This window comes from Salvelinus sp. IW2-2015, linkage group LG33 (genome assembly GCF_002910315.2).
Source record: "Salvelinus sp. IW2-2015 linkage group LG33, ASM291031v2, whole genome shotgun sequence".
Taxonomy (NCBI): domain Eukaryota; kingdom Metazoa; phylum Chordata; class Actinopteri; order Salmoniformes; family Salmonidae; genus Salvelinus; species Salvelinus sp. IW2-2015.
In genome coordinates this window covers 5,615,992-5,625,168 of record NC_036872.1, presented here as the reverse complement: position 1 = coordinate 5,625,168, position 9,177 = coordinate 5,615,992, and positions in this window count along the sequence as shown.

Genomic DNA, 9,177 nt, shown 5'->3' with positions numbered 1-9,177 from the left:
CTTTCATCAATGTGTCAATGCACTTTGCCCCCATTGAATCAGCAGATTCTGCCTTATAGGCCTTCTTTTTTTAGAAGCAGCTGACTATGGTCCTCTATCTTTAGTGTGTCAGCATAATGTGTCAATGTACTCTTTGTTTTGTTGCCTTTATTGGAATCAGCAGATTCTATCCTATAAACCTCTGTTTAGAAGCAGCTGACTATGATCTCTTTATCATTAGTGTCAGGTCAGCAGACCATGTGTTCTCTCCCTTTCATTAGTGTCAGGTCAGCAGACCATGTGTCTCCCTTTCATTACTGTGATCTATTTTAATGTTCAGCCATTTTATACATCTATGTGCTGTCCTATACATCTCATTTACTCCTACATATCCTACTGTATCTTCAATAGGAGCTGAGTTGAAAATCGACCAACCTCAGATTTCCCACTTCCTGGTTGCAGTAGCAGTTTTATCTACAGAATTGAATGTTTGTTTGATTCATGTGATAAATCAGTATGCAGTCATTATGGACTTCAAAACTTAAAGCTGCAGTATGTTACTTTTAGGCGACTCGACCTGAATTCACATATAAATGGGAGTTATACTGTATATATTTTATTCTCATTGAAAGCAAGTCTAAGAGCGGTAGATCTGTCCTATGTGCACAATTTCAAATAAGTTTTGTTTTAGCATTTCTACTTTCGGTTTTACACCTACAGTGGTTCCTCTAAAGTTGTATCATACTGCAGCACACCTTGCGGGCTGCTGCAGCATTCTATGACGTTAGTTCAATGTCAGCCATTTTTCACTGAATGCAAGTTAATGCTAGTTGGACACCAGAGGGCATCTTTGAGAAGCATTTGATAGTCTCCCATATTGCATTACTGGGAATTTAAAATGTTTTTTGTAATAGCATAGTAAATTGGATTGAATTGAAGAAATTTGGCATTACATTTTATTAATTTATGGTGTTTCTATTCCGAGAAAACGAAACCTCAGGGTTTCCGTTAGGATGGAATGGAAAATATGGCTGTACAAAGTGACGGTCGGAGTAGGCTACAGCATAAGAGAATTAGAGGATTCTAAATTGTTTGCCTTCATTAGACAACTTTGTTCCAATATTTCTGTAAATCAGTGATATTTATTCCCATAGTAATTCGTGATGGTCCATAACTAAACCAACATCTGCATTTTGAAAGGTATTTTTATCATATTTTATTAACGAAAGCATAAAGATGCTGATGAAGAAAAACAGTACTGTACAGTGTATGCTTTTACATTTGGATAATAAATCATTTAAAGCATTTTGAAGATATAAGCCACCTACATTTGTTTATTAGGCTACCATTAGTCTGACAAGTAAACATCCCTACAATACATACTGTAGTAAACATGGGAAAGTGCCTAATTCCTTACATAAGGGAGAGCAGGCCAAATTTGTACTAGAGAATGCGGGAGAGCAGGCAAATCTGTACTAGAGAATGCGGGCACGCAGGAGACCAGGGTTTAATTCCCGACGGGAGGAAGGAGTAGGCTGTTCTTGACATCTCTAGGGTAGGGGCAGCATTTGGAATTTTGGATTAATATATGCCCAAATTAAACTGCCTGCTTCTCGGGCCCAGAAGATATGATATTCATATAACTGGTAGATTTGGATAGAAAACACTCTAAAGTTTCCAAAACTGTTAAAATAGTGTCTGTGAGTATAACAGAACTGATTTGGCAGGTGAAAACCTGAGAAAAATAGATTCAGGAAGTATTTTGTAGTTTCTATTCAATGCCATTTCAGTATCCATTGACTTAAGACTCAAATTGCGGTTTCTATGCCGTCCACTAGATGTCACAAGTCTTTAGAAATTGTTTCAGGCTTGTATTCTGAAAAATGAGGAAGTAAGAGCAGTCTGAATGAGTGGACCCTAAAGTGTCCCAGAGCTTTTTCATGACGAGACCGAGAGAGTGCCTTTCTTGTTCACCTTTTATATTGATGACGTTATTGTCCGGTTTTAAATATATCGATTATTTAGGCTAAAACAACCTGAAGATTGAATATAAACATCGTTTGACATGTTTCTATGAACTTTACGGATACAATTTGATTTTTTGTCTGCCTTTTTGACTATGTTTGAGCCTGTGATACTGAAGAAAACTGAGGTTTTGGAATATAAAGAACTTTATCGAACAAAAGAACATTTATTGAGTAACTGAATGTCTGTGAGTGCCAACCTATGAGTAAGATCATCAAAGGTAAGGGATTCATTTTATCTCTATTTCTGACTTGTGTAACTCTTCTACTTGGCTGGTTACTGTTTGTAATGATTTGTCTGCTGGGCTATGTTCTCAAATAATCGTAAGGTATGCTTTCGCCGTAAAGCATTTTTTAAATCTGACACAGTGGTTGGATTCACAAGAAGTTAATCTTTAAACCTATGTAAAATATGTTTTGTTTTCTGAATTTTTATAATGAGTATTTCTGTATTTGAATTTGGCGCCCAGCAGTTTCACTGGCTGTTGAAGAGGTGGGACGCTAACGTCTCACGTACCCAAGAGAGGTTAACTGATTCCATATGTGTTATTTCATAGTTGTGATGTCTTCACTATTATTTTACAATGTAGAAAATAGCAAAAATAAAGAAATCCTGGAATGAGTACTTAAAGCCGCCAATAATTACATTTAGAGGATTGGAGGATTCTAATTTAATATATAAGGGGCATTTTTCATTAGGATCTGTGAGAATTTCTAAGGGGCTTTTATATAATTCTAAATTAATAAATAATAATAATAAATCACTTTGTTTAAAAAGTAATAATATTTGAGATTTCGTTTTCATTTTAACTGACTTGCCTAGTTAAATAAAGGTAAAAAAGGTAAAAGTTGGCAAATATTTAAATAGTCATGTACAGATTCCCCCAAAAATTACGTATGTAGTACTTTAAAGTATTTTTATTGAAGTACTTTACTCCACTGGAATTCTGAAAATTGAAACATCCTCAAATTTGAATAGTTGCTCTTTTGAGACCCTTGATTCCTTTTTGAATAAAGTTGTTTATTCCAACAAGTTATTGGCTGCTCATGAAGCTGAATAAAATCTTGCAACCATTCAAATGTCTATGTTATTGTAATACTTCAAATGACTGTTGGACGTGCAGCGGTTCTGGATTGGGCCTTGAACATGTTCCTGAAATGTTTTCCTCCCTTTGCATATTAACGGCTGCAAATTTCACTTCCCCAATTCAGAATCGCCACAACCGTGCTGTGGAAGTGTAAACTCTGCCATTTCTCCTGCCATTCAAAAGGCAATCTTCTCAAGCATTACTGATTAATCTATCGTTAGCACTCAAGAATGAATCCGTTGCCATGTTTGGATGAAAGTTGCATCTGCACCCTTGGCTCTCTCAATTCCCTGAAAATGTATTTGTCAAGAGTCCATGCAGAGTTTAATCAGAGGACAGCTGGTGAGCTACATCTGGCCTTCTACTGCCTAAAATGGACATTTGAAAAATCATGAAATGGTACAGGGTCCAATTAAAGACTTACAATTTAAAACAAATGTCTACTCAACATTCAACTCACATAAATTGAGAGACCATCTGCATTTAAGCTCAACTGATTTCAATGATATAGTTGTGAGACACAGAAGTGAGTCCCACGACTAGGTAAGACCAACAATGATGTGTCAAGTGATGTGTGAAAGCACTGCTTCATTGAAACAACAACTGCAGCCAGCAAAACTTGGCTTCTTACCTTTTGAAACTGGTCGGTTAATCATGTGTCACAGAGGGCCACTCAATAAATATTAGTCAACTTTGAAATACTAGTCAAACCACTTCTCAAATAAATAGTTTAGCAAATTCTAGAGAAAAATATATAAATGAAATAGTAAACGGCATAGTTGGAATCTGTTTGATTGTGTGTGGACAGGTGTCTTTTATACAGGTAACGAGTTCAAACAGGTGCAGTTAATACAGGTAATGAGTGGAGAACAGGAGGGCTTCTTAAAGAAAAACTAACAGGTCTGTGAGAGCCGGAATTCTTACTGGTTGGTAGGTGATCAAATACTTATGTCATGCAATAAAATGCAAATTAATTACTTAAAAATCATACAATGTGATTTTCTGGATTTTTGTTTTAGATTCCGTCTCTCARAGTTGAAGTGTACCTATGATAAAAATTACAGACCTCTACATGCTTTGTAAGTAGGAAAACCTGCAAAATCGGCAGTGTATCAAATACTTGTTCTCCCCACTGTATATATATAAACGGAAATATAACATTTATATAAGTATTCAGACCCTTTACTCAGTACTTTGTTAAAGCACCTTTGACAGTGATTACAGGCTAGAGTCTTCTTGGGTATGACGCTACAAACTTTGCACACGTGTATTTGGGGAGTGTCTCCTATTCTTCTCTGCAGATCTTCTCATGCTCCGTCAGGTTGAATGGGGACTGTCACTGCAGTTATTTTCAGGTCTCTCCAGAGATGTTTGATCGGGTTCAAGTCTGGCTCTGGCTGGGCCACTCAAGGACATTTAGAGACGTGTCCCGAAGACACTCCTGTGTTGCCTTGGCTGTGTGCTTAGGGTCATTGTTCTGTTGGAAGGTGAACCTTTGCCCCAGTCTGAGGTGCTGAGCACTCTGGAGCAGGTTTTCATCAAGAGTCTCTCTGAACTTTGCTCCGTTCAAATTTCACTCGATCCTGACTAGTCTCCATTCCCTGCCACTGAAAAACATCCCCACAGCATGATGGTGCCACCACCATGCTTCACCGTAGGGATGGTGCCAGGTTTCCTCCAGATGTGACACTTGGCATTCAGGCCAAAGAGTTCAATCTTGGTTTCATCTGAACAGAAAATCTTGTTTCTCGTGGTCTGAGAGTGCTTGAGGTGCCTTTTGGCCAACTCCAAGCGGGCTGTCATGTGCCTTTTAATGAGAAGTGTCTTCCATCTGGCAACTCTACCATACAGGCCTGATTGGTGGAGTACCGCAGAGATGGTTGTCCTTCTGGAAGGTTCACACATCACCACAAAGGAACTCTGGAGCTCTGTCAGAGTGACCATTGGGTTCTTGGTCACCTCCCTGACATAGGCCCTTCTCCACCGATTACTCAGTTTGACGGGTGGCCAGATCTAGGAGTATTGATGGTTCCAAACAGGCCACTGTGTTGTTGGGGACCTTCAATGCTGCAGACATTTTTTGGTACCCTTCCCCAGATCTGTGCCTCGACACAATCCTGTCTCGGAGCTCTACGGACAATTCCTTCAACCTCCTGGCTTTGTTTTTGATCTGACATGCTCTGTCAACTGTGAGACCTTATATAGACCGATGTGTGCCTTTCCAAAACATGTCCAATCAATTGAATTTACCACAGGTGGACTCCAATCAAGTTATAGAAACATCTCAAGGATGATCAATGGAATCAGGATGCACCTGAGCTCAATTTCGAGTCGAATAGCAAAGGATCTGAATATTTATGTAAATAAGGTATTGTTTTTATTCATATTTAATACATTTGCTGAAATAAATGCCTAAAAACCTGTTTTCACTTTGTCACTATAGGGAATTGTGTGTAGATTGATGAGGAAAATATTTTATTTAATCCATTTTAGAATAAGGCTGTAACATAACAAAATGCAAAAAAGTAAAGTGGTCAAAATACGTTCCCAATGCACTGTATGTCTCCATCCTGTATGTCTCCATCATCTAGGATGTCTCCATCAACATCCTAGATGTTGTTGCAGAAGCTGCTTAAAAAAAGTAATGTTTTACAGGAAGCAATGAAAACATCTGGACTGCCAAATGGCCAATATGCCTCATATTGTGAAGGAGAATTTTGTAAGGAGAATGGACTGCTGGTTTGTGAGGATTTAAAGCTAGCTATTCAAATGTTTTCTGAACTTACTTGGTACATCGACAAAAAAACATAACATATGTTGTGTTTACTGGACTATCTCAAATATTTCCAACAAATATGGTTCATATTTTGGTACAATAAAGCTGGCCTTGCTATGCAATTCAAATGACATGAAGACTTTGGATATGTCAAGGTTTTTGGACCACTTACGAATTACCTGAAAATTATGGAAAATGATGACATCTACAGTTGAATACGGTGGTTTACATACACCTTAGCCAAATACATTTAAACTCAGTTTTTCACAATTCCTTACATTTAATCCTAGTAAAGATTCCCTGTCTTAGGTCAGTTAGGATCACCACTTTATTTTAGGAATGTGAAATAATAGAATAATAGTAGAGAATGATTTATTTCAGATTTTATTTCTTTCATCACATTCACAGTGGGTCAGAAATGTACATACACTCCATTAGTATTTGGTAGCATTGCCTTTAAATTGTTTATCTTTGGTCAGCCTTCCACAAGCTTCCCACAATAAGTTGGGTGAATTTTGGCCCATTCCTCCTGACAGAGCTGGTGTAACTGAATCAGGTTTGTAGGCCTCCTTGCTAGCACACACGTGAGTTCTGCCAACAAATTTTCTATAGGTTTGAGGTCAGGGCTTTGTTATGGCCACTTCAGTACCTTGACTTTGTTGTCCTTAAGCCATTTTGTCACAACTTTGGTAGTATGCTTGGGGTCATTGTCCATTTGGAAAACCCATTCTTCCTGAAAGATGTCTTGAAATGTTTCTTCAATATATCCACATAATCTTTCTGCCTCATGATGCCATCTATTTTGAGAAGTGCACCAGTCCCTCCTGCAGCAAAGCACCCCCACAACATGATGCAGCCATCCCCGTGCTTCACAGTCGGGATGGTGTTCTTCGGCTTGCAAGCCTCCCCCTTTTCCTCCCAAAATAACGATGGTCATTATGGCCAAACAGTTATATTTTTGTTTCATCAGACCAGAGGACATTTCTACAAAAAGTGCGATCTTTGTCCCCGTGTGCAGTTGCAAACCGTAGTCTGGCTTTTTTATGGCTGTTTTGGAGCAGTAGCTTCTTCCTTGCTGAGCGGTCTTTCAGGTTATGTCGATAAAGGGCTCGTTTTACTGTGGATATAGAAACATTTGTAACTGTTTCCTCCAGCATCTTCACGAGGTCCTTTGCTGTTGTTCTGGGATTGATTTGCACTTTTTGCACCAAAGTACATTCATCTCTTGGAGACAGAATGCGTCTCCTTCCTGAGCAGTATGACATGTTTATTTTTGCGTACTATTGTTTGTACAGATGCACTTGGTTCCTTCAGGCATTTGGAAATTGCTCCCAAGGATGAACCAGACTTGTGGAGGTCTACAATCTTTTTTCTGAGGTCTTAGCTGATTTCTTTTGATTTTTCCATGATGTCAAGCAAAGATGCACTGCCTTTGAAGGTAGGCCTTGAAATACATCCACATGTACACTTCCAATTGACTCAATTATGTCAATTAGCCTATCAGAAGCTTCTAAAGTCAATACATAATTTTCTGGAATTTTCCAAGCTGTTGAAAGGCACAGTCAACTTAGTGTATGTGAACTTCTGACCCACTGGAATTGTGATACAGTGAATTATACGTGAAATAATCTGTCTGTAAACAACTGTTGGAAAAATTACTTGTGTCATGCACAAAATAGATGTTCTAATCAACTTGCCAAAACTGTAGTTTGTTAACTAGAAATTTGTGGAGTGGTTGATGACTTTAAATGACTCCAATCTAAGTGTATGTAAACTTCCGACTTCAACTGTACGTTTAATCTTTTGAAGAATGTGTGCAGGGGACAGTGTTGTGGCTGATACTTTGGCTGCAGATGGACTTGGAGGGTTTAAAGAGAGGTTTAGTGGAAAATACTATTGAAGGTTTTGTCTTTAATCTAAGGAGGACATTCAAACACATGCAGTTCTGAAGATTATGGTGTGAATAGTGCTTGTTTTTTCACAGCAACTGCAGTACTTTTATTCAGTAAGTGGATTTCCTCCGGACATCTTTTATGATTTCCTGGCTTCCTTGACTTCCGGCGCCGAAAAGAGATGGCCGCCTCGCTTCGCGTTCCTTGGAAAATATGCAGTATTTTGTTTTTTTATGTGTTATTTGTTACATCGGTACCCCAGGTAATCTTAGGTTTCATTACATACAGTCGGGAGGAACTACTGAATATACGATTAACGTCAACTCATCATCGTTCCTACCAGGAATATGACTTTCCCGAAACGGATCCAGTGTTTTGCCTTCCACCCAATACAATGGATCTGATCCCAGCCGGCGACCCTGTGCGACGCCGTAAAAGGGGCAAACGAGGCGGTCTCGTGGTCAGGCTTCGGAGACGGGCACATCGCGCTCCACTCCCTAGCAGTATTCACGCGAATGCTGCCGTCAATCCACGGTTTCTGGTTTGGGAATGTTTTAATCGTTGCTGTGGGTACGACATCGTCAATGCACTTCCTAATGAACTCGCTCACCGAATCAGCATATTTCGTCAATATTGTTGTTGGACGCAATGCGGAACATATTCCAATCCGCGTGATCGAAGCAGTCTTGAAGCGTGGATTCAGATTGGTCGGACCAGCGTTGAACAGACCTGAGCGCGGGAGCTTGTTGTTTTAGTTTCTGTTTGTAGGCTGGAATCAACAAAATGGAGTCGTGGTCAGCTTTCCGAAAGGGGGCGCGGGGAGCCTTATATGCGTCGCGGAAATTAGTATAAAACATGATCTAGGGTTTTCCCAGCCCTGGTAGCACAATCGATATGCTGATAGAATTTAGGGAGTTTTGTTTTTAGATTAGCCTTGTTAAAATCCCCAGCTACGATGAATGCAGCCTCAGGGTGTGTGGTTTCCAGTTTACAAAGAGTCAGATAAAGTTCGTTCAGGGCCATCGATGTGTCTGCTTGGGGGGAATATATACGGCTGTGATTATGATTGAAGAGAATTCCCTTGGTAGATAATGCGGTCGACATTTGATTGTGAGGAGTTCTAGATCAGGTGAACAGAATGACTTGAGTTCCTGTGTGTTGTTATGATGATCACACCACGTCTCGTTAATCATAAGGCATACCCCCCGCCCCTCTTCTTACCAGAAAGATGTTTGTTTCTGTCGGCGCGATGCATGAAGAAACCAGCTGGCTGCACCGACTCCGTTAGCGTCTCTTGATTTAGCCATGTTTCCGTGAAGCAGAGCACGTTGCAATCCCTGATGTCTCTCTGGAATGCTACCCGTGCTCGGATTTCATCAACCTTATTGTCAAGAGACTGGACATTGGCGAGTAGTATG